The sequence below is a fragment of the Ambystoma mexicanum genome, chromosome 5p (assembly GCF_040938575.1).
Source record: "Ambystoma mexicanum isolate Mex_15411 chromosome 5p, UKY_AmexF1_1, whole genome shotgun sequence".
In the NCBI taxonomy this organism is placed as follows: Eukaryota; Metazoa; Chordata; class Amphibia; order Caudata; family Ambystomatidae; genus Ambystoma; species Ambystoma mexicanum.
In genome coordinates, this window is record NC_090930.1 from 310,347,483 (window position 1) to 310,372,870 (window position 25,388).

Genomic DNA, 25,388 nt, shown 5'->3' on the forward strand with positions numbered 1-25,388 from the left:
GCCCCCACCCATGTCCAACTCATGTTCCCCACCACCCCCACCCCCCAGCAGTGCAGGGGCAGCCTCCACCAGGCCCCCACCCATGTCTCCCACCTCCCCCACCACCCAGCAGTGCAGGGGCACCCACCACCAGGCCCCCACCCATGTCTCCCACCACCCCCACCCCCCCAGTCACCAGGGGCAGCCTCCACCAGGCCCCCACCCATGTCTCCCAGCACCCCCACCCCCCAGCACTTTGGGGCACCCACCACCAGGCCCCCACCCATGTCCAACTCATGTTCCCCAGCACCCCCACCCCTCAGCACTGTGGGGCACCTGCCAGCAGGCCCCCACCCATGTCCAACTCATGTTCCCCACCACCCCCACCCCCCAGCAGTGCAGGGGCAGCCTCCACCAGGCCCCCATCCATGTCTCCCACCTCCACCACACCCCAGCAGTGCAGGGGCACCCACCACCAGGCCCCCACCCATGTCTCCCACCACCCCCACCCCCCCAGTCACCAGGGGCAGCCTCCACCAGGCCCCCACCCATGTCTCCCAGCACCCCCACCCCCCAGCCACCAGGGGCAGCCTCCACCAGGCCCCCACCCATGTCTCCCAGCACCCCCACCCCCCCGCAGTGCAGGGGCAGCCTCCACCAGGCCCCCACCCATGTCTCCCACCACCCCCACCCCCCAGCACTGTGGGGCACCCACCACCAGGCCCCCACCCATGTCCAACTCATGTTCCCCAGCACCCCCACCCCCCAGCACTGTGGGGCACCTGCGAGCAGGCCCCCACCCATGTCCAACTCATGTTCCCCAGCACCCCCACCCCCCAGCACTGTGGGGCACCTGCCAGCAGGCCCCCACCCATGTCCAACTCATGTTCCCCACCCCCCAGCAGTGCAGGGGCAGCCTCCACCAGGCCCCCACCCATGTCTTCCAGCACCCCCACCCCCCAGTCACCAGGGGCAGCCTCCACCAGGCCCCCACCCATGTCTCCCAGCACCCCCACCCCCCAGCCACCAGGGGCAGTCTCCACCAGGTCCCCACCCATGTCTCCCAGCACCCCCACCCCCCAGCAGTGCAGGGGCAGCCTCCACCAGGCCCCCACCCATGTCTCCCACCACCCCCACCCCCCAACCACCAGGGGCAGCCTCCACCAGGCCCCCACCCATGTCTCCCAGCACCCCCACCCCCCAGCCACCAGGGGCAGTCTCCACCAGGTCCCCACCCATGTCTCCCAGCACCCCCACCCCCCAGCAGTGCAGGGGCACCCACCACCAGGTCCCCACCCATGTCTCCCAGCACCCCCACCCCCCAGCACTGTGGGGCACCCTCCACCAGGCCCCCACCCATGTCTCCCAGCACCCCCACCCCCCAGCAGTGCAGGGGCACCTGCCAGCAGGCCCCCACCCATGTCCAACTCATGTTCCCCAGCACCCCCACCCCCCAGCACTGTGGGGCACCTGCCAGCAGGCCCCCACCCATGTCCAACTCATGTTCCCCACCCACCAGCAGTGCAGGGGCAGCCTCCACCAGGCCCCCACCCATGTCTCCCAGCACCCCCACCCCCCAGCAGTGCAGGGGCAGCCTCCACCAGGCCCCCACCCATGTCTCCCACCACCCCCACCCCCCAGCACTGTGGGGCACCCACCACCAGGCCCCCACCCATGTCCAACTCATGTTCCCCAGCACCCCCACCCCCCAGTACTGTGGGGCACCTGCCAGCAGGCCCCCACCCATGTCCAACTCATGTTCCCCAACCCCCAGCAGTGCAGGGGCAGCCTCCACCAGGCCCCCACCCATGTCTCCCACCACCCCCACCCCCCAGCACTGTGGGGCACCCACCACCAGGCCCCCACCCATGTCCAACTCATGTTCCCCACCACCCCCACCCCCCAGCAGTGCAGGGGCAGCCTCCACCAGGCCCCCACCCATGTCTCCCACCTCCCCCACCCCCCAGCAGTGCAGGGGCACCCACCACCAGGCCCCCACCCATGTCTCCCACCACCCCCACCCCCCCAGTCACCAGGGGCAGCCTCCACCAGGCCCCCACCCATGTCTCCCAGCACCCCCACCCCCCAGCCACCAGGGGCAGCCTCCACCAGGCCCCCACCCATGTCTCCCAGCACCCCCACTCCCCAGCAGTGCAGGGGCAGCCTCCACCAGGCCCCCAACCATGTCTCCCACCACCCCCACCCCCAGCCACCAGGGGCAGCCTCCACCAGGCCCCCACCCATGTCTCCCAGCACCCCCACCCCCCAGCAGTGCAGGGGCACCCACCACCAGGCCCCCACCCATGTCTCCCAGCACCCCCACCCCCCAGCACTGTGGGGCACCCTCCACCAGGCCCCAACCCATGTCTCCCAGCACCCCCACCCCCCAGCAGTGCAGGGGCACCTGCCAGCAGGCCCCCACCCATGTCCAACTCATGTTCCCCAGCTCCCCCACCCCCCAGCACTGTGGGGCACCTGCCAGCAGGCCCCCACCCATGTCCAACTCATGTTCCCCACCCCCCCCACCCCCCCCGCAGTGCAGGGGCAGCCTCCACCAGGCCTCCACCCATGTCTCCCACCTCCCCCATCCCCCAGCAGTGCAGGGGCACCCACCACCAGGCCCCCACCCATGTCTCCCAGCACCCCCACCCCCCCAGCAGTGCAGGGGCACCTGCCAGCAGGCCCCCACCCATGTCCAACTCATGTTCCCCACCCCCAGCAGTGCAGGGGCAGCCTCCACCAGGCCCCCACCCATGTCTCCCAGCACCCCCACCCTCCAGCACAGTGGGGCACCTGCCAGCAGGCCCCCACCCATGTCCAACTCATGTTCCCCACCACCCCCACCCCCCAGCAGTTCAGGGGCAGCCTCCACCAGGCCCCCACCCATGTCTCCCACCTCCCCCACCCCCAGCAGTGCAGGGGCACCCACCACCAGGCCCCCACCCATGTCTCCCACCACTCCCACCCCCCCAGTCACCAGGGGCAGCCTCCACCAGGCCCCCACCCATGTCTCCCAGCACCCCCACGGCCCAGCCACCAGGGGAAGCCTCCACCAGGCCCCCACCCATGTCTCCCAGCACCCCCACCCCCCAGCAGTGCAGGGGCAGCCTCCACCAGGCCCCCACCCATGTCTCCCACCACCCCCACCCCCCAGCCACCAGGGGCAGCCTCCACCAGGCCCCCACCCATGTCTCCCAGCACCCCCACCCCCCAGCAGTGCAGGGGCACCCACCACCAGGCCCCCGCCCACGTCTCCCAGCACCCCCACCCCCCAGCACTGTGGGGCACCCTCCACCGGGCCCCCACCCATGTCTACCACCACCCCCACCCACCAGCAGTGCAGGGGCACCCACCACCAGGCCCCCACCCATGTCCAACTCATGTTCCCCAGCACCCCCACCCCCCAGCACTGTGGGGCACCTGCCAGCAGGCCCCCACCCATGTCCAACTCATGTTCCCCACCACCCCCACCCCCCAGCACTGTGGGGCACCTGCCAGCAGGCCCCCACCCATGTCCAACTCATGTTCCCCACCACCCCCACCCCCAGACCTGTGGGGCACCTGCCATCAGGCCCCCACCCATGTCCAACTCATGTTCCCCAGCACCCCCACCCCCCAGCACTGTGGGGCACCTGCCAGCAGGCCCCCACCCATGTCCAACTCATGTTCCCCACCACCCCCACCCCCCAGCAGTGGAGGGGCAGCCTCCACCAGGCCCCCACCCATGTCTCCCACCTCCCCCACCCCCCAGCAGTGCAGGGGCACCCACCACCAGTCCCCCACCCATGTCTCCCACCACCCCCACCCCCCCAGTCACCAGGGGCAGCCTCCACCAGGCCCCCACCCATGTCTCACAGCACCCCCCCAGCCACCAGGGGCAGCCTCCACCAGGCCCCCACCCATGTCTCCCAGCACCCCCACCCCCCAGCAGTGCAGTGGCAGCCTCCACCAGGCCCCCACCCATGTCGTCCCACCACCACCACCCCCCAGCCACCAGGGGCACCCACCACCAGCCCCCCACCCATGTCTCCCAGCACCCCCACCCCCCAGCACTGTGGGGCACCCTCCACCAGGCCCCCACCCATGTCTCCCAGCACCCCAACCCCCAGCAGTGCAGGGGCACCCACCACCAGGCCCCCACCCATGTCCAACTCATGTTCCCCAGCACCCCCACCCCCCAGCACTGTGGGGCACCTGCCAGCAGGCCCCCACCCATGTCCAACTCATGTTCCCCACCACCCCCACCCCCCAGCACTGTGGGGCACCTGCCAGCAGGCCCCCACCCATGTCCAACTCATGTTCCCCACCACCCCCACCCCCCTGCACTGTGGGGCACCTGCCAGCAGGCCCCCACCCATGTGCAACTCATGTTCCCCAGCCAACATGTCATCACAATCTAGATCCCTGGTCCCTATGGTCAGCCTCCAAATGCAAAACACCCACCCGAGTATTGCATCCACCCACTCATAATTTGCAATTACATCACAGAACACCAATTGCAAGTTCCGAAACAAACACATTTCCCTCACATACACCCAATGGGTGTCAGTGAATCTCAAAACACATATCATGAAATGCATGAAACCAATGAGATACCACACACAGTTCACCAAAAAAAATATGTATTAAAGGAAACATAAATAGAATCAAAAATGAAGAAACAGAAATGTGAATGTACAAAAATTAAAAGAAGCATGTCCGTGAAAAAAAGCAAAACCAAAAATAAAATTCCAAAGTAATGTTGTCCAAAGTCAATGTCCACAAAACAAAATCCAATGGGAAATAAAAAAGAAAGCCATTGCTCCATGGTTAAAATGTGAAAAAAAATACAATCCAACAGTGAACTATGTACATGGGAACAAGCCAGGGTCCATTATCCCAACAAAAGAAAGGAAACCTATCTAACTACACTAACTAATAAAATAAACTATATACAAAAATTTGGCCAATGTCCGAAAGGTCCAAATAAAATCAAAACAAAAATGAAACCTAACACTACCTACATAACTATGTACAAGGGCAGCGGGCTAGTTTCACGGCTCACTTGTGGATGTCCCGAGCCAGGGCATCATCGAACTCCTCCTCAATGTCCCGGAGGCGGTCCTCCTCCATGGCCCGAGGGTCCGCAGGGCCATCGATGTCTCCACCTCCAAACCCCTGCGGATTGCCTCGAGGCACTCGGCCCGCCTCAGGGACCTCCGCATGGAGTTCTCCGCCCTGACCATTGTGAGCCGTGCCTCTTCCGCCCGCTGCCGCTCCGCATCTATGGCGTGGCCCAACCGCTGCCACACGGAAGACACTCTCTGTCCTGGGTCCTCCTGCCCTCCGGCCGATGCCTGCCCCTCCGATGTTGAAGGCCCCGAGCCTTCATGGCTCCCACCACGTTGCTGCTGCTGCTGTGCCTCTGCCCGTGCACTGCCTCCTGCTTCCTGCACATCCTCCGCTGGCTGGGGTGCAGTCGTAGATGTGGCCACCCCTGCTGGACGTCAGACTCCCGACTGTGGCAGGGATGCCTCCTCCACCAGCCTCGCCGCACCGTCAGAGGCAGCTCCACAGGGCACCCAGGTGACTGATGGGTGGGAAGATGGCACAGAGGACGACTGGCGCGTAGGGGGTCCAGTTGAGGAGGGGGTCGTAGCAAGCCCCATCAGACGGAGGAATCAGGCCTGGGTGACCTGTCCCAGCAGGCTGACGTGGTCAACGAGCCATTCGAGATGACGTGCAGTCTCTTCATGAAAAGACTGCAGGTCACCTCGCATGGCCCGTTGACGCAACGCCACACCAGCCAGGACAGGCTCAACCCAGACCTGGATAGCCATGTCCGCAGGCAGAGGAAGGCCAGTTGACGTGAGCTCATCCCCTGGCTGAAAATGGGTCTGGACGTAGGCATCCCTGCTGGTGCAAGATGATGCAGGGACAGGATCAGGGACAGGATTGCACACAGGCACCTCCGCGGTGGCCTGTGCTGCCTCCTGTCCCTGGTCCTGCACTGCACCACTAGCACCAGTGGGATCCCCACCTCCAGATCCTGTCTCTGGTGCTTGCACGGCCTATTCCTCCACCAAACCCCCCACCAACCTGGATGACTCTGTGCCATCTTCCCCTGGTGGGCCCTGTGGGGTCCCAGCTGCCCTTTCTGCTGCCGAGGAGTCCAACTCCAACCTCCGCCTCTTGGACCTCCCCCCGGCATCTGCGGCCTGGGACGCGGCACCGGACTCCTCACTCCCCGACGAGATCACAACATGGGAGGGGAGCCGGGCCTTGCGTCTCCGGCTGGCGGTGGGATCCCCGCTGCTGTGCTCCACAGCACCTTCTCCGCCCTCTTCATCAGTTGACGCTGCAGACAGGGAGAAACAAAACACAGGCATCAGGGCACTGTACAATGGACACATACACACATGACAGTTGTACATGAGTGGCATTGGCAAACCACAGACATGTCATCACAATCCCCAACACACATGTCATTACAACTCGCACACATGAGCCATACCACAGCCATATCGCAACTGCCAGCACAATCCATACACATACAACAGCATGAGCAGGCAAAGGTGAGCCAGACATCACATGCAACACAGGAAGTGCACTACACATGTACACACACCACCACACTTGCATGCATGTGCACACCTCTGCCAAGTGTCGCAGTGTTCAGACGGGCATCCATGTCACATCTGCCAATCAGGCTTCCACATACCGCTGTCACATGCATCCATGTTGCATCACTGTTGCACCCTTGTCAAATACACACACATGCACATGTACACAGTGCTGATACATGCAGCCAAAAACAACATACATGCGTGACATCACTGACATGTCTACTTACATACACATTCATACAAACATGTGTGCCCACACAACTGCACTTGGCATGCAAGCCTACACACACAAGCACCATCCATGTCTTGTCTCACACATTCCAGCCCTCGCATGTGTCAGCCCCACGGCCCTGTACACCCCCACCCATACTCGACCCCATAAAAACAGATGTGCAACCTGCACACTACTGAATAATCACCACACGCACTGCTCACAATCAGGATGCATGTACACTCACCACTCGGGTCTGCCTCTCAAGGACCTGGACGTGGAGCGCTGGGGATATGCGTTCCAGGACCCTCATCTGTTCTTCCGACAAGTGGCCCCGGCGCCCCTTGGCATCCGCTGCCTTCAAGAGGCGCCGGGCCTTGTTCAGGGTCCTGGACCTGAAGTCCTCCCAGCGCTTCTTGACATGTTGTAAGTCGCGGACTGCCACCCCCTCCGCGTTGATGGCAGTCACGATGTCAGTCCAGATCCGAGTCCGTCCTTCCTTGTCGGCGCGGGAACTTCCGAAGAGGGCATCATACTGCCCCAGGACTTGCTCCACCAGGACACCAACTTCGGTGGCACTGAAGCTGGTGCCCCTCTGCCTCTCTGGCCGGGGGTTGTCAGTGGTCCCAGATGGTGTTTGCCCTGACATGACAACCCCAGAGGCAGGAGTGGGTGGGCAGCTGGGTCCTGGGGCTGGGCTGTGGAGCGATGGAATCCCAGTCGGGAGTCTTCGGTTCCAGCAGGGGTGGTCACAGCAACAGCACCCCTGGCTGATGTGCAGGCAGCAAATGGCAGGGCACGTGGGCAGCAGGCAGTCAGGCAGCAGCAGATGGCAGGTGGGAGCGTGCTCGGGGCTCTGGGGGGCAGTAGTTCGGCCTTCTGGGCAGGAGCGTGGTCTTCCGTGTGCTTACGCGTGGCCAGCTTGATACGGAGTGATTTGGCACGTGAAAAATCTGCACGTCAGCGTGTAATTCGAGGAAAGGCCCTTAGCGCATAAGGGCGTCTGCACGCATACGCATTTTCATTGGACAGAAGGCCCCTCAAGCGCAAGCGCCCCTGTGACGTGACGCGTACAGACGTGCATGGGCATTTCAGCGCGCGTGAAAAACTGCACGTGTAATACGAGGAAAGGGCGCATGCGCGTAAGCGCACATGGAAAACTGCACGTCCGCGTGCAATACGAGGAAAGGCCCTTAGCGCGTATGCACGGCAGCACGCATATGCGATTTCATTGGACCAAAGGCCCTTAGCGCGTGAGCGCGTCTGTGACGTGACGTGCGTGGGTGTTTCCCTCATTGCACGTGATGACAGAACACACGTGGATTTCCACCAATTGCGTGTGAAAGTTCCCGGCACCCCGGAACACACGTACCCAGGCTAATTGCGTGTGGAACTTCCCGCGCACCCCGAAACACACGTTCCCAGGCCAATCGCGTGTACGCTCACTCCCCTCTGATCACACGCGATGACACTCGGACCTACAGTCTTACCACGTATCCGAATACGGGAAACCCGCGCACGGCAAAAGACGTGCACAGGCGTCAACGCGTCCGCCCACACGAAGGCAGGCGGAGGCGTCCCCGCGCACAGCATAAAAGTGCGCGCAAACAACAAACGCGTATATACAGCTACGATGAATGCCCCATTTGTCGCTGCACTGATCGTGGGACACCGCAGGAGGAGGAGAATAGCCAGGGCACGCATTTTCGCACCACGGACAAGCCTTTTTGGGATGCCTGACGACCAGGTCTACGGCAGGTATAGGTTTCCACCCCATATCATCCTAGACCTGGTCAGGGAGTGGGAAGATGACCTCACATCCCCCACCCTTTGCTCCCAAGCATTGAGCCCCTTGGAGAAGCTGCTCAATGTCCTGCATTTTTTGGCCAATGGGTCATTTCAGCGGACCACTGCCATAGTGGGGGGGTCTCACAGGCCACACAGTCACGCTGCCTACACCAGGTACTGGCAATCATGACAGCGCGCCCCTCAGTCCGCAGGCACATATACATGCCCAGAACACCGGCAGAAAGGCAGGCCGTTGTCCTGGATTTTTTCAGGGTGGCACACTTCCCCAAAGTGCTCGGTGCCATAGATTGCACCCATGTGGCCCTACGTCCACCTAGGGCCATTGAGCACATCTACCGAAACCGCAAGCACTGGCATTCCATCAACGTACAGGTGGTATGTGATGCAAAGGGAATCATCACCTCTGTCTATGCAAACTACCCTGTCTCCACCCATGACAGTTTCATATACAGAATGTCTGCCCTGAGCCGGGCCCTGGAAGCTGGGCAGCAGGGCGAGACATGGCTCCTAGATCAGTACAAATGCCCTTGCACATGCATGCAAGTCACACACAGACAAATATCCAAACCCTAATAATCTCAACTATTATCACCTCCCCAGGGGACAGTGCCTACCCTCTAAGCAACCACATGATGACGCCAATCCGGAACCCCACCACACCACCCCAGGTAAGATACAACGCCGCCCATATTGCAACCAGGGGCATAGTGGAGCGCACATTCGGAGTGCTCAAGTCACGTTTCCGCTCCCTTGACCGCTCTGGTGGGCAACTACTCTATGCACCACCAGTAGTGTGCAGGATCATTGTGGCAGCATGTGTCCTGCACAATGTTGCAACACGGCAGGGCGTCCCGGTGGACATGGTGGTGCCCCCACATCCCCAACCACAGGCACAGGCGCTGCCCATGGGAGGGGACAGGGCACGTGGCGAGGAAGCCCGGACCCAGCTTGTGGCCACATTTTTCACCTAAACTCCCACCCCTGCAGAGTGCACACAGGCCTGGCGCATACCAGGTGACAATCGATGATGACAAAGAGACAGTCAACTGTCAAAACCCTACCACCCTGAGATAGTTGCCATGGAAGTGCCACATCGTCTGCATCCCTAGCTACTTAAACACAAGCTATCCTGTGTGACCAAAAGGCACACATATGACATATGACATGCTATGGGCCATACACAAATATTCCAAGGCGCAATGAGGCAGGGAGGGGGAAACAAGGGAACACAGAGAACGGTACTACTAGGCCAGGTGTCATTGAGATCGTGCAAGTGCAGGGGTAGGGGGAATGGGAAAAGTGCAAGGGGAAGGGTGGGGGGGAGGCCAGTACAGGGGAAGTAGCCCAAAAAAATAATACATAGGTCGCCTGGTGGCAACTACAAAGGCTGCTGACAAGTGCTGGGAAGGGAGGGCTGTAGGGATAGAGAGACAGGACTGCAGTGCAGGGGTTGCCTGGGAGGCAGTGCAAGTGGAGAGTGGCTGGGCCAGGGACCGAGGTTGGTGTGAGTGGCCCAGTTGCAGCTCCTGTGCAGTTCCAGTGAAGAATTCTGCAAGGGAGAGGCAGAGAGTAAGCAGAAGCAAAGAGGAAGGTCTTGAGATGCTTCCAGAACTGGAGATGGTTCCCCTCAAGTTCAAGTCAGGCCGGAAGTCTGTTCCAGGGGGAGGGCCCTGCTGCGGAGAGAAATCTACCCCCAGCTAGTTGCTCTGAGAAGCGGATGACCCGGACATGCAAGGTGTGCATCACACACACCTGCAAAACAGGCCATGGCCATCACTGTCATGTCACTCAAACCCTCCCAAACATCAACATAACATGGCAAGCAATACCGATACACCAACGCAGTAACGATAAGGTACACATTGCCATGTCCTAAATGTACAGTGGCATCGGACACTGCTGCCTGACCCGGAATCAGATGAAATGACAGACCAACAAAATCTCCCACCCAAAATAAGTCATTTCCAAATGCATTACAACAGTCGTAGACGTAACATAACAATGAATGCCTGCCTACATGCACATTATGCATTGCAAAATCAACACTGCAGCTCATGTGTGCAGTGTCCTACTCCTGCATCACACTGCTCAGCGCACAGCACAGTGAACAGCCATTGTGTGTGATGCACACCCTGAGCATCACATCTAAGTGACAGACCACATCAAACATCAAATTAGGCATGGACTGGATCCATAATCGGTCACAGAACATGTGCTGCTGGGACACAGTGGGCACCAGAAGGCAAACAGTGTACACATGGATATGCAAGGGTGGGAGTACATGTAGTGCATCAGAGTGCAAGTGTGTGGTTCTGCAAGGACATGCACTCCACATATGCATGTGCAATCAAGTGACCATCAGTGTTCCCTACAGATCACATGTGAACATCCACCATGTGTACACCCCAGCATGTCAAACCACAACTATCCCCTCGCACCTGAAAGGAAAACACAACACATGAACAGGCATTGATCAGCAGAACACAACATGTACATAGGATACCACCATTACTATGTCAGAGTTCCCATCACACTGCAGGGCAAGGCAACTATCAACAACAACCCCCCCCCCCTCACAAATGACCATGACCCACTGAACAACTGCACCTGGGTCATGGAGCCTCCAAACCTCAATTCCACCTGGCCACAGGATCACCTTTACCCTTCGTCACCATCTCCCACCTTGTGTGTAAAAAGATGCCTGAACCCTCAGAATCCACACTCATTTCCAAAATCACAAAATCCAAGGCATAAAAACGAACCCGAACACCCTCCAGTAGATGACTTGACGTAGCAGTACCTCACAAAGGCCAAGTACTACCACAATGATGCAACAACCAAGGTAGCACAGCAAAACAATGTCACGACAGGATGTGAGACATGTGTGGTACATGACATAGGATGATGCACCATGAATGGATGTGTACTGTCACAGGTCCCCTGTACAGGCACGGGAGTGTCACGAAACAACCACCCCCACCATGTCCCGGGTGCCTGCAAGGTCAAACTCACACAGGCCCCTGAGGCCCTGGTGGGGAATGAGGTTCAGGGATATGCAATCGGGACAGGTGTTGACACACTGGATGACTGGAATGAGTGGCAGGAGAAGGGAGGAGGAATGACACATGAAACTAGGGAATGCACGAAAATGTACAACCTGCATGAACACATACACAATCCAAACAAACTTGGACATCATTGTCATGGCCTTCTGTAGTCCAGGCTCAGGAGTGGTACAAACCAACCACCCCTTCTAGGGTTTTGCCGCCTGCAAGTTCGGGGCTTACACAGGCATCCGCAACCCCAGTGGGGAAAGAGGGTCAGGGAACGTTGCTTGGATAGGCACGGGAAGCAGGAACACCGGGTAGAGGGTACAGGTTTCAAAATTGCATAGGATCACGGGTGATTAGGGAGAAAAAACATACCAAATTGAACCACACATACATCCATGCATCAGTACACTCCCCAGCAAGCCTATGCAGAGCAGTTCGTAATAAAAACAACAAGACACTTAGCTCTGGTTTTGAGTGCTGGCCTCCTGCCTGCGCACTCTCAGGTCCGGTTACAGGAGCACTGCAATGCTGCAAAGAGAGCCACAGTCAACAACCTGTACGTGCCAATTACACAAAAACACAACACCAAACATGCCCCATAGCAACAAACTACTCTACAAACAGACAATCTGTGCTTGATGCTTCGTACCCATATATAACATCACCCCTGTGACGGGTCATACACAGTCAATGCAGTAAGTCAGCCGCTGGTGGGTGCGTGGCAAATGGAACACCAATGTGTCACAATTCACACAACATGCAATGTTCCCTGGGTAAGCAGATAGACCCATATAGCAAGCCATGACTACAGAGCAAGTTGCGTACCACCATGACCGAAACAAAGTTGGCAGTGCATTTATCATGAAGTACGTGGAAAAGACATGCACTGCACCCGAGTATGTCCCTTGCTGTATGTCCCTGTGAGCTGCCCGTTTCCATGTCTCGGAAGGCTACGTGGTTGATACAAGTGCCTCAATGGACCTTGGTGTACCGGAGGGTATGTGCCACTGCCCCTGCATGTGTCCCAGACAACCCTACTATCAACAGCCATCAGTCCACAAACACATCTGAGCTGCATTGTGTGCTTCAACACCAATATTCGTCTAAGCTCACCCTCAGTGCTGTGACTAAGCCTGCATGTGCAACTCGCCTGGTGCAAGCTTTGCTGTGTCGTGGCCCCCCTGTGATGCTCACCTTGCCTGGAGTTCCTTGGAACATGTCAGCAGTTCTAGGATGTGGGTCTGCAACCACTGTGCCTCTGCTTGTGCACACATGTGCATGTGGGCACCAACAAACGGGTCGAGAATTCCGTCGTTCAATGGGCCATGTCTGCTGGCAAAGGTGCTCTGGAGGCTCATCCCCCTGCAGAAAGGGCATGAAACACATGATTAATGCTTCAAAGTCATCTGTGTGTGTCTCATCAGGCATCTCATTACTTGACCATGTCAGAGAGTCACATCACGAATCACACCATCAGTCCGTCTTTCACCTCCAAAGTGTGGAACACTATCTACAGCATAAATTGCAACAAGCACGTGTACAGGAAAGATATAAAACATACTACACAATGCATAGCAATCAATGTCCACATTAATCATGACACACCCCATCTAGCAAAAGCTGAACAGTGGACAATGACACCTAAATCATCCCCACTAGGGGTGTCAACACAAGTCACACAGCACCAGACATGCCACAGATATGACAGTCCAAAGCCCTTGTGTAAAATTCTGTAACACCGAACCATCCTTGCGAGCCCATGGATAAGGGAGGCAGGAGTGGCATATGTGAGTCAAGGACCCCAAGCAGCAAACACATACACAAGACAACCATGAAGGGCCCAGCTGGAACAGACAGTGGATGCCTTCAAAAGCCACAAAGCACCGCACCGTCACATGAAAGAACAATAGACTAGCAATTTTAAACTAACTCAACTATTAACTAATTACACTAACTATGGAAAACCTACATTACCTATTTAAACTAACTATCAAACAGAAACTTAACTAACTAAACTAAAAGAAAAATCAAAAATGGCCACATACGACCCGGGGGGGAGGGGAGGCACCCAGGAGGGGGGAGGTACAGGGTGCTGCTCAACATCCACATGCGATGATGCTGAGCCAAAAAAAAAATCCTCCATGGGCTCAACGCCTGCACAGCACGACCTATGTGGGAGATAGATGGTCGTCCGAGTCTGGCTCATCCTGGAAAGGAGGATGTGGCACAGTAGCCTGGCCACGCCTAGCCGCAGCTTGCCCCTCGTCGGCAGCAAGTCTGCCGGACGGGTGAGCCTGGTTCTGTGCGGCGATGTGACGTAGGTCTGCATGCAGAACCTCACATGATACACGCGCTTCCTCTTGCAAGGTAGCACGTGTAACACGGAGTTCCTCCTGCAAGGCCTGGCTGGACAACCGCTGCACCTCCCGGCAAGCCTGTAGCTCAGCCGAGATGGTACGCTCAAGCTGTGCAAACCTCTCCTCTGCCTGCTGCCTCTGGGACATCATAAGGACACCCAGAGTGGATCTGAGGGAAGCATACTCCTCCCTGAGGGCATCCATGTGCGCCTCTGCGTGAGCAGCAATTGCTTGACGCAGAGACGACATTTCAGCCTGGCGTGCCCTGTCTGAGGCCGCCATGCCCAGCCTGAGCGAGCGGGCCGTGGACCGTGCCGCCTGCTGCTGGAGAAGCACCTGCCTAGCAGGGGGGAGCACAGATCGGGCCACACGCTCCATGCTCTCAGCGATGTTCTCCATTGCTGCCCCCTGCCGTTCGGAATTGGCAGTCATGTCTTGCTCCCACTCAGTATACAGCGGTTGCGCGCGGTGACCGCGTTGCCAGGCTTGACCCCTGCGGGACCCAAGGACCGGGGGTCCTCGCTGTGTTGGCACCGCCTGCGGCTGCACGACTACATGCCCCCGTCGACGTGATGTCCCAGGCACATCAGTGACTGGTGTGGAGGGTGACCCTGCGTCCCGATCCACCACGGGCGGAGGAACCAAGACTGTCTGATCCCTCAGTGTAGGGGTCGCAGACAGAGGAGTGTCCACATCAGAATCACTCACCCCTGATACATGGACTTGATGCTCATCCAACTCAACATGGATGTCAGAGTCGTCATCAAGGCTGGACTCATAGGCAGCCAGAGACAAGATGGACTGCAGCACTTGGGGGTTTTCGTGGCCTACCACCCCACGACCCCCACTAGTGCCGGGTTGATGTGGTGTTACCAATCCTGTGTCTGGCATGACAACGCCATCCTCCGCCTCCATTGCGTCATCACCTGAAAAATAGAGAGAAAAAGGTCAATACACATGTCAGAAGCACACGACACACACACACACACCGACAGCAAAGGCATCCGGCAGACATGTGACACACAACATATGACCTGGCATGCATGCTGGGTCTACTTTGAATAGCTTCTGTGATCAGACCTGTTGAAAGATGGCAGTTTCCATGGAAGTGGGTCTATGCAGTGTACGCCACTCACTACCTACATGTACAAGCACTACATGGTGTGTGCCAGGAAATGTGAAGGCAGTGCAATGTCAAATTCAGACATCACGTGCATTGTGCATTCAATGTGTACCATGTCTAGAAGCCAAACACCCCTCCACCCCAGTACCAAAGCAGGGATGCCTAGCATGGTATCAAAAGGCTGACCATACACCTGTGTATTGACAGGCAGTGTTGACTGGCATCAACAGCTTAATGTGATTCAAATTACAACACTGCAAATGATGCTGGGACAGTGGGCAGGACACATGATGAAAACTCCGGACGCCGCCCATGTGTGAAGAAGACACAAGAGTTGGACAGAGTCATTGGCCATTGAACAGGCTGAGGCCTGTGAGCCACACAGATTGTCAGGGCCTAAACATGTGTGCAACGCAGGACTGAGCCACAGTTGACATGGGGAGGCCGATGAGATGGCAGGCAATGTATGTAACCAAGGACTCATATCACAGTGATCATCCAGTCAAGGACACATAGGAGCATGCGTGCAATGCACATGGAGCATGAATGGGCACTCATGTCCCTGCGGGACATCTGACCCATGCACAGTACAAGTGAGATACCCTGCATCGAGTACTAAGGCTGTACCACACGGCATATGTCTGGCAGTTTCTACGCTGGAAGTTAGCATCTACACAGGACACATGAACAAGAAACTACACATTGGCAAGATTGGAGCAGACCAGTGCAAAGGTGGAACTGGAGTGCAGAGTGGCGGAGGAGGGGCAAGGGAGCATGCCCACATGGAGTCCCGCATGCAGGCAGAGAAGACATGCATGACGGTAGCATTGCATTACTTACACATCAGAACCATGTACACGTCACATGTAGCAGCAATCATGCACAACACATCCCACAAGTGAAACACACACGTCCTCAACAAACATGCATCAACACTCACTGGACTGGGCATCAAAGTCCAGCATCTCTCCCACTCCTTCGACCAATTCAGGTGGTATGAACTCTGCAACGAGAGCCTCATGCGGAGTGAGTTCTTCCTCCTCTGGTGCAGGCCCACCGCCAGTCACCAGAGTCAAGTTGTAATTTGAGGCATGCTTGGCCTTAGTGCTGCGCTTGATGTCATTCCAACGCTTTTTGCACTCCTGCGCCATGCGCACCTCATGGCCGAATGAACTGACATGTTCAGCAACATGCTTCCAGTGGGTGTCACGTTGGGCAGCCGTAGTCTGACTATTGGCACCCACTAGCATGTCACGGCTGTGGCCCCGCACGTAGTCCACGAGGAAGTCCAGTTCCTGCTTACAGAAAGGCTTCTTCCTCGACGTGCAGGAGGTCGTGGCTGTGTGTGGGGTCCCAGCCTGTGCTGCAGGTGCAACCTTCCTCCTCTTGGACTGTGGCGCAGACCCTGGCTGGCTAATGCCGCCCTGACCAGTATGGCCAGTGGGTTCGGTGGATTGAGCCAAGGGAGTGGCAGGTGGAGGAATGACCAAAGGCCTGACTTGTGTCAGTGGCAGCTGGGTGCCCACTAATGGACCCTGCGCAGCAACATCAGCTGTGGCAGGGTCATTGACCGCAACGGTCCTGGTTGGCAGACTCACAACCGGGGTGCTGTTGGGTGCATCTGCCCCTGCACTTGCCAACACCCGGCTGTTCGGGGCAGCAGATGACATGACTGCCCCAGGGACACGTGTCTTGGTTTGAGCAGCCCGGCCTGCCCCTATGGTTTCCCCCCTGGCCTGTTGGAGATCTACCAAGGACTCTTCAAGTGCCAACGCAGCCTGCGCTGGCAGACCCTGAGCCTGGGTGGCGGTGTCCACAGCTGCACCTGCAGCTACCACTACCCTTGGGCCTGTGGCAGTCGATGGAAAGGACTGCCGGGTCATATGGGTGCCAGTGCCAGATGCAGGAGCTGCATCCCCCGGAACCACAGGGGGTGGTGGCATGGCTGCACCGACACATGACACAACATTGTGCTCAAGTGGCGCACCCCTGCCTCTTCCCCCTCTGTGGCTGCCCTGGACACCCTGGAGTCCCCCTACTCCCTGGTCACCACGGCCACGTCCCCGACCACGCCCGCCACGAGGAGTACGCCCAGCTGAGGCGCCCCTCACCTTTGGTGGCCTCCCAACCATGGCACAGATGTAGTAGTGCTGGCACAGATGGAGTGGTGCCAATGAGAGGTGTACACCACAATTGACCTGGGCAATTGGGGTGAAGGGGGTGGGAAGCAAGATGTTAATAGCCCCCCTGCACCTGCAAGGCTGTATGTGACCCCTGTGATGTGGTGACGGGTCACGCAACGCTCAGGCACCCCAAAACTGCAGTAAAACCGTGCACGCAACCCTGCAGCCTATGTGCGTGGATTCAACCTCCCGCAGTACGCGGTGGCACCCAGTAACACGAATAACGCGTACTCGTGGGACACGCAGGCTACTATGACATCGAAAATGGGTGCGATACACAGGGGCACCCGCACTGGGAAAAAGAGCGTGTGCGACTCACCGTCTGACTAGCGCGATGCAGAAAAACATGCGTAGCCAATGCCCCCGCCAAAAGAAGAGATACGGCCTTGATAGCTGTGAAGTTGTGATGGCGCGCGAAACAACAGGAAGCAGCAACACACGTTGGTCTCCACGAAAGGCACGTACAGCGAACTGCTGGGCCCGCTCACCTTTAACCGGTGCTGAGGGAAACGCATGCGCGCGTCACCTCACTTACGCGCATGGGCCCTTTCCTCATATTACACGCGGACGTGCAGTTTTTCACGCGCGCTTACGCGCATGGGCCCTTTGCTCGTATTACACGCGGACGTGCAGTTTTTCACACGCGCTTACGCGCATGGGCCCTTTCTTCGTATTGCACGCGGATGTGCAGTTTTCCACGCGCGCTTACGCGCATGGGCCCTTTCCTCGTATTACACTCGGACGTGCAGTTTTTCACGCGCGCTGAAATGCCCATGCACGTCTGTACGCATCACGTCACAGGGGCGCTTGCACTTGAGGGGCCCCCTGTCCAATGAAAATGCGTATGCGTGTAGACGCGCTTACGCGCTAAAGGCCTTTCCTCGAATTACACGCTGACGTGCAGAATTTTCACGTGCCAAATCACTCCGTATCAAGCTGGCCACGCGTAAGCACACGGAAGACCACGCTCCTGCCCAGAAGGCAGAACTACTGCCCCCCAGAGCCCCGAGCACGCTCCCACCTGCCATCTGCTGCTGCCTGACTGCCTGCTGCCCACGTGCCCTGCCATTTGCTGCCTGCACATCAGCCAGGGGTGCTGTTGCTGTGACCACCCCTGCTGGAACCGAAGACTCCCGACTGGGATTCCATCGCTCCACAGCCCAGCCCCAGGACCCAGTTGCCCACCCACTCCTGCCTCTGGGGTTGTCATGTCGGGGCAAACACCATCTGAGACCACTGACAACCCCCGGCCAGAGAGGCAGAGGGGCACCAGCTTCAGTGCCACCGAAGTTGGTGTCCTGGTGGAGCAAGTCCTGGGGCAGTATGATGCCCTCTTCGGAAGTTCCCGCGCCGACAAGGAAGGATGGACTCGGATCTGGACTGACATCGTGACTGCCATCAACGCGGAGGGGGTGGCAGTCCGCGACTTACAATATGTCAAGAAGCGCTGAGAGGACTTCAGGTCCAGGACCCTGAACAAGGCCCGGCGCCTCTTGAAGGCAGCGGATGCCAAGGGGCGCCGGGGCCACTTGTTGGAAGAACAGATGAGGGTCCTGGAACGCATATCCCCAGCTCTCCACGTCCAGGTCCTTGAGAGGCAGACCCGCCTGGAGTCGAGCGGTAAGTGTACATGCATCCTGATTGTGAGCAGTGCGTGTGGTGATTATTCAGTAGTGTGCAGGTTGCACATCTGTTTGTATGGGGTCGAGTATGGGTGGGGGTGTACAGGGCCGTGGGGCTGACACATGCGAGGGCTGGAATGTGTGAGACATGGATGGTGCTTGTGTGTGTAGGCTTGCATGCCAAATGCAGTTGTGTGGGCACACATTTTTGGATGAATGTGTATGTAAGTAGACATGTCCGTGATGTCACGCATGTATGTTGTTTTTGGCTGCATGTATCAGCACTGTGTACATGTGCATGTGTGTGTATTTGACAAGGGTGCAACAGTGATGCAACATGGATGCATGTGACAGCGGTATGTGGAAGCCTGATTGGCAGTTGTGACATGGATGCCCGTCTGAACACTGCGATACTTGGCAGAGGTGTACACATGCATGCAAGTGTGGTGGTGTGTGTACATGTGTGGTGCACTTCCTGTGTTGCATGTGATGTCTGGCTCACCTTTGGCTGCTCATGCTGTTGTATGTGTATGGATGGTGGTGGCAGTTGCGATATGGCTGTGGTATGGCTCATGTGTGAGAGTTGTAATGACATGTGTGTTGGGGATTGTGATGACATGTCTGAGGTTTGCCAATGCCACTCATGTACAACTGTCATGTGTGTATGTGTCCATTGTACAGTGCCCTGATGCCTGTGTTTTGTTTCTCCCTGTCTGCAGCGTCAACTGATGAAGAGGGCGGAGAAGGTGCTGTGGAGCACAGCGGCGGGGATCCCACCGCCAGAGGGAGACGCAAGGCCCGGCTCCCCTCCCATGTTGTGATCTCGTCGGTGAGTGAGGAGTCCGGTGCCGCATCCCAGGCCGCAGCTGCCGGGGGGAGGTCCAAGAGGCGGAGGTTGGAGTTGGACTCCTCGGCAGCAGAAGGGGCAGCTGGGACCCCACAGGGCCCAACAGGGGAAGATGGCACGGAGTCATCCAGGTTGGTGGGGGGTTTGGTGGAGGAGGAGGCCGTGCAAGCACCAGAGACGGGGTCTGGAGGTGGGGATCCCACTGGTGCTAGTGGTGCAGTGCAGGACCAGGGACAGGAGGCAGCACAGGCCGCCGCGGAGGTGCCTGTGTGCAATCCTGTCCCTGATCCTGTCCCTGCATCATCTTGCACCAGCAGGGATGCCTACGTCCAGACCCGTTTTCAGGCAGGGGATGAGCTCACGTCAACTGGCCTTCCTCTGCCTGCGGACGTGGCTATCCAGGTCCGGGTTGAGCCTGTCCTGGCTGGTGTGGCGTTGTGTCAACGGGCCATGCGAGGTGACCTGCAGTCTTTTCATGAAGAGACTGCACGTCATCTCGAATGGCTCGTTGACCACGTCAGCCTGCTGGGACAGGTCACCCAGGCCGGATTCCTCCGTCTGATGGGGCTTGCTACGACCCCCTCCTCAACTGGACCCCCTACGCGCCAGTCGTCCTCTGTGCCATCTTCCCACCCATCAGTCACCTGGGTGCCCTGTGGAGCTGCCTCTGACGGTGCGGCCAGGCTGGTGGAGGAGGCATCCCTGCCACAGTCGGGAGTCGGACGTCCAGCAGGGGTGGCCACATCTACGACTGCACCCCAGCCAGCGGAGGATGTACAGGCAGCAGGAGGCAGTGCACGGGCAGAGGCACAGCAGTAGCAGCAACGTGGTGGGAGCCATGAAGGCTCGGGGCCTTCAACATCGGAGGGGCAGGCATCGGCCGGAGGGCAGGAGGACCCAGGACAGAGAGTGTCTTCCGTGTGGCAGCGGTTGGGCCACGCCATAGATGCGGAGCGGCAGCGGGCGGAAGAGGCACGGCTCACAATGGTCAGGGCGGAGAACTCCATGCGGAGGGCCCTGAGGCGGGCCGAGTGCCTCGAGGCAATCCGCAGGGGTTTGGAGGTGGAGACGTCGACGGCCCTGCGGACCCTCGGGGCCATGGAGGAGGACCGCCTCCGGGACATTGAGGAGGAGTTCGATGATGCCCTGGCCCGGGACATCCACAAGTGAGCCGTGAAACTAGCCCGCTACCCTTGTACATAGTTATGTAGGTAGTGTTAGGTTTCATTTTTGTTTTGATTTCATTTGGACCTTTCGGACATTGGCCACATTTTTGTATATAGTTTATTTTATTAGTTAGTGTAGTTAGATAGGTTTCCTTTCTTTTGTTGGGATAATGGACCCTAGCTTGTTCCCATGTACATAGTTCACTGTTGGATTGTATTTTTTTCACTTTTTAACCATGGAGCAATGGCTTTCTTTTTTATTTCCCATTGGATTTTGTTTTGTGGACATTGACTTTGGACAACATTACTTTGGAATTTTATTTTTGGTTTTGATTTTTTTCACGGACATGCTTCTTTTAATTTTTGTACATTCACATTTCTGTTTCTTCATTTTTTATTCTATTTATGTTTCCTTTAATACATATTTTTTTTGGTGAACTTCAATGTGTGGTATCTCATTGGTTTCATGCATTTCATGATATGTGTTTTGAGATTCACTGACACCCATTGGGTGAATGTGAGGGAAATGTGTTTGTTTCGGAACTTGCAATTGGTGTTCTGTGATGTAATTGCAAATTATGAGTGGGTGGATGCAATACTCGGGTGGGTGTTTTGCATTTGGAGGCTGACCATAGGGACCAGGGATCTAGATTGTGATGACATGTTGGCTGGGGAACATGAGTTGCACATGGGTGGGGGCCTGCTGGCAGGTGTCCCACAGTGCAGGGGGGTGGGGGTGGTGGGGAACATGAGTTGGACATGGGTGGGGGCCTGCTGGCAGGTGCCCCACAGTGCTGGGGGGTGGGGGTGCTGGGGAACATGAGTTGGACATGGGTGGGGGCCTGCTGGCAGGTGCCCCACAGTGCTGGGGGGTGGGGGTGGTGGGGAACATGATTTGGACATGGGTGGGGGCCTGCTGGCATGTGCCCCACAGTGCTGGGGGGTGGGGGTGCTGGGGAACATGAGTTGGACATCGGTGGGGGCCTGGTGGTGGGTGCCCCTGCACTGCTGGGGGGTGGGGGTGCTGGGAGACATGGGTGGGGGCCTGGTGGAGGCTGCCCCTGGTGGCTGGGGGGTGGGGTTGGTGGGGAACATGAGTTGGACATGGGTTGGGGCCTGCTGGCAGGTTCCCCACAGTGCTGGGGGGTGGGGGTGGTGGGGAACATGAGTTGGACATGGGTGGGGGCCTGCTGGCAGGTGCCCCACAGTTCTGGGGTCGTGGGGATGCTGGGGAACATGAGTTGGTCATGGGTGGGGGCCTACTGGCAGGTGCCCCACAGTGCTGGGGGGTGGGGGTGGTGGGGAACATGAGTTGGACATGGGTGGGGGCCTGCTGGCAGGTGCCCCACAGTGCTGGGGGGTGGGGGTGCTGGGGAACATGAGTTGGACATGGGTGGGGCCCTGGTGGTGGGTGCCCCTGCACTGCTGGGGGGTGGGGGTGCTGGGAGACATGGGTGGGGGCCTGGTGGAGGCTGCCCCTGGTGGCTGGGGGTGGGGGTGGTGGGGAACATGGGTTGGACATGGGTGGGGGCCTGCTGGCAGGTGCCCCACAGTGTTGGGGGGTGGGGTGGTGGGGAACATGAGTTGGACATGGGTGGGGGCCTGCTGGCAGGTGCCCCACAGTGCTGGGGGGTGGGGGTGCTGGGGAGCATGAGTTGGACATGGGTGGGGGCCTGGTGGTGGGTGCCCCTGCACTGCTGGGGGGTGGGGGTGCTGGGAGACATGGGTGGGGGCCTGGTGGAGGCTGCCCCTGGTGACTGGGGGGGTGGGGGTGCTGGGAGACATGGGTGGGGGCCTGGTGGAGGCTGCCCCTGCACTGCTGGGGGGTGGGGGTGCTGGGAGACATGGGTAGGGGCCTGGTGGAGGCTGCCCCTGCACTGCTGGGGGGTGGGGGTGCTGGGAGACATGGGTGGGGGCCTGGTGGAGGCTGCCCCTGGTGGCTGGGGGGTGGGGGTGCCGGGAGACATCAGTGGGGACCTGGTGGAGGCTGCCCCTGCACTGCTGGGGGGTGGGGGTGGTGGGAGACATGGGTGGGGGCCTGGTGGTGGGTGACCCTGCACTGCTGGGGGGTGGGGGTGGTGGGAGACATGGGTGGGGGCCTGGTGGTGGGTGCCCCTGGTGGCTGGGGGGTGGGGGTGCTGGGAGACATGGGTGGGGGCCTGGTGGTGGGTTCCCCTGCACTGCTGGGGGGTGGGGGTGGTGGGGAACATGAGTTGGACATGGGTGGGGGCCTGCTGGCCGGTGCCCCACAGTGCTGGGGGTGGGGGTGCTGGGGAACATGAGTTGGACATGGGTGGGGGCCTGCTGGCAGGTGCCCCACAGTGCTGGGGGGTGAGGGTGGTGGGGAACATGAATTGGACATGGGTGGGGGCCTGCTGGCAGGTGCCCCACAGTGCTGGGGGGTGGGGGTGCTGGGGAACATGAGTTGGACATGGGTGGGGGCCTGGTGGTGGGTGCCCCTGCACTGCTGGGGGGTGCGGGTGCTGGGAGACATGGGTGGGGGCCTGGTGGAGGGTGCCCCACAGTGCTGGGGGGTGGGGGTGCTGGGAGACATGGGTGGGGGCCTGCTGGCAGGCGCCCCACAGTGCTGGGGGGTGGGGGTGGTGGGAGACATGGGTGGGGGCCTGGTGGAGGCTGCCCCTGGTGGCTGGGGGGTGGGGGTGGTGGGAGACATGGGTGGGGGCCTGGTGGAGGGTGCACCTGGTGACTGGGGGGTGGGGGTTCTGGGAGACATGGGTGGGGGCCTGGTGGAGGCTGCCCCTGGTGGCTGGGGGGTGGGGGTGGTGGGAGACATGGGTGGGGGCCTGGTGGAGGCTGCCCCTGCACTGCTGGGGGGTGGGGGTGCTGGGAGACATGGGTGGGGGCCTGGTGGAGGCTGCCCCTGGTGGCTGGGGGGTGGGGGTGCTGGGAGACATGGGTGGGGGCCTGGTGGAGGCTGCCCCTGGTGGCTGAGGGGGTGGGGGTGCTGGGAGACATGGGTGGGGGCCTGGTGGAGGCTGCCCCTGAACTGCTGGGGGGTGGGGGTGCTGGGAGACATGGGTGGGGGCCTGGTGGAGGCTGCCCCTGGTGGCTGGGGGGTGGGGGTGGTGGGAGACATGGGTGGGGGCCTGGTGGAGGTTGCCCCTGCACTGCTGGGGGGTGGGGGTGCTGGGAGACATGGGTGGGGCCTGGTGGAGGCTGCCCCTGGTGGCTGGGGGGTGGGGGTGCTGGGAGACATGGGTGGGGGCCTGGTGGAGGCTGCCCCTGCACTGCTGGGGGGTGGGGGTGGTGGGAGACATGGGTGGGGGCCTGGTGGTGGGTGCCCCGGCACTGCTGGGGGGTGGGGGTGGTGGGAGACATGGGTGGGGGCCTGGCGGAGGCTGCCCCTGCACTGCTGGGGGGTGGGGGTGCTGGGAGACATGGGTGGGGGCCTGGTGGAGGCTGCCCCTGCACTGCTGGGGGTTGGGGGGGTGGGAGACATGGGTGGGGGCCTGGTGGTGGGTGCCCCTGCACTGCTGTGGGGTGGGGGTGGTGGGAGACATGGGTGGGGGCCTGGTGGAGGCTGCCCCTGCACTGCTGGGGGGTGGGGGTGCTGGGAGACATGGGTGGGGGCCTGGTGGTGGCTGCCCCTGGTGGCTGGGGGGTGGGGGTGCTGGGAGACATGGGTGGGGGCCTGGTGGAGGCTGTCCCTGCACTGCTGGGGGGTGGGGGTGGTGGGAGACATGGGTGGGGGCCTGGTGGTGGGTGCCCCTGCACTGCTGGGGGGTGGGGGTGGTGGGAGACATGGCTGGGGGCCTGATGGAGGCTGCCTCTGCACTGCTGGGGGGTGGGGGTGGTGGGAGACATGGGTGGGGGCCTGGTGGAGGCTGCCCCTGCACTGCTGGGGGGTGGGGGTGCTGGGAGACATGGGTGGGGGCCTGGTGGTGGGTGCCCCTGGTGGCTGAGGGGTGGGGGTGATGGGAGACATGGGTGGGGGCCTGGTGGAGGCTGCCCCTGGTGACTGGGGGAGTGGGGGTGCTGGGAGACATGGGTGGGGCCTGGTGGAGGCTGCCCCTGGTGACTGGTGGGTGAGGGGGGTGGGAGACATGGGTGGGGGTCTGGTGGAGGCTGCCCCTGCACTGCTGGGGGGTGGGGGTGGTGGGAGACATGGGTGGGGGCCTGGTGGAGGCTGCCCCTGCACTGCTGGGGGGTGGGGGTGGTGGGAGACATGGGTGGGGGCCTGGTGGTGGGTGCCCCTGCACTGCTGGGGGGTGGGGGTGGTGGGAGACATGGGTGGGGGCCTGGTGGAGCCTGCCCCTGCACTGCTGGGGGGTGGGGGTGGTGGGAGACATGGGTGGGGGCCTGGTGGAGGCTGCCCCTGCACTGCTGGGGGGTGGGGGTGCTGGGAGACATGGGTGGGGGCCTGGTGGAGGCTGCCCCTGGTGGCTCGGGGGTGGGGGTGCTGGGAGACATGG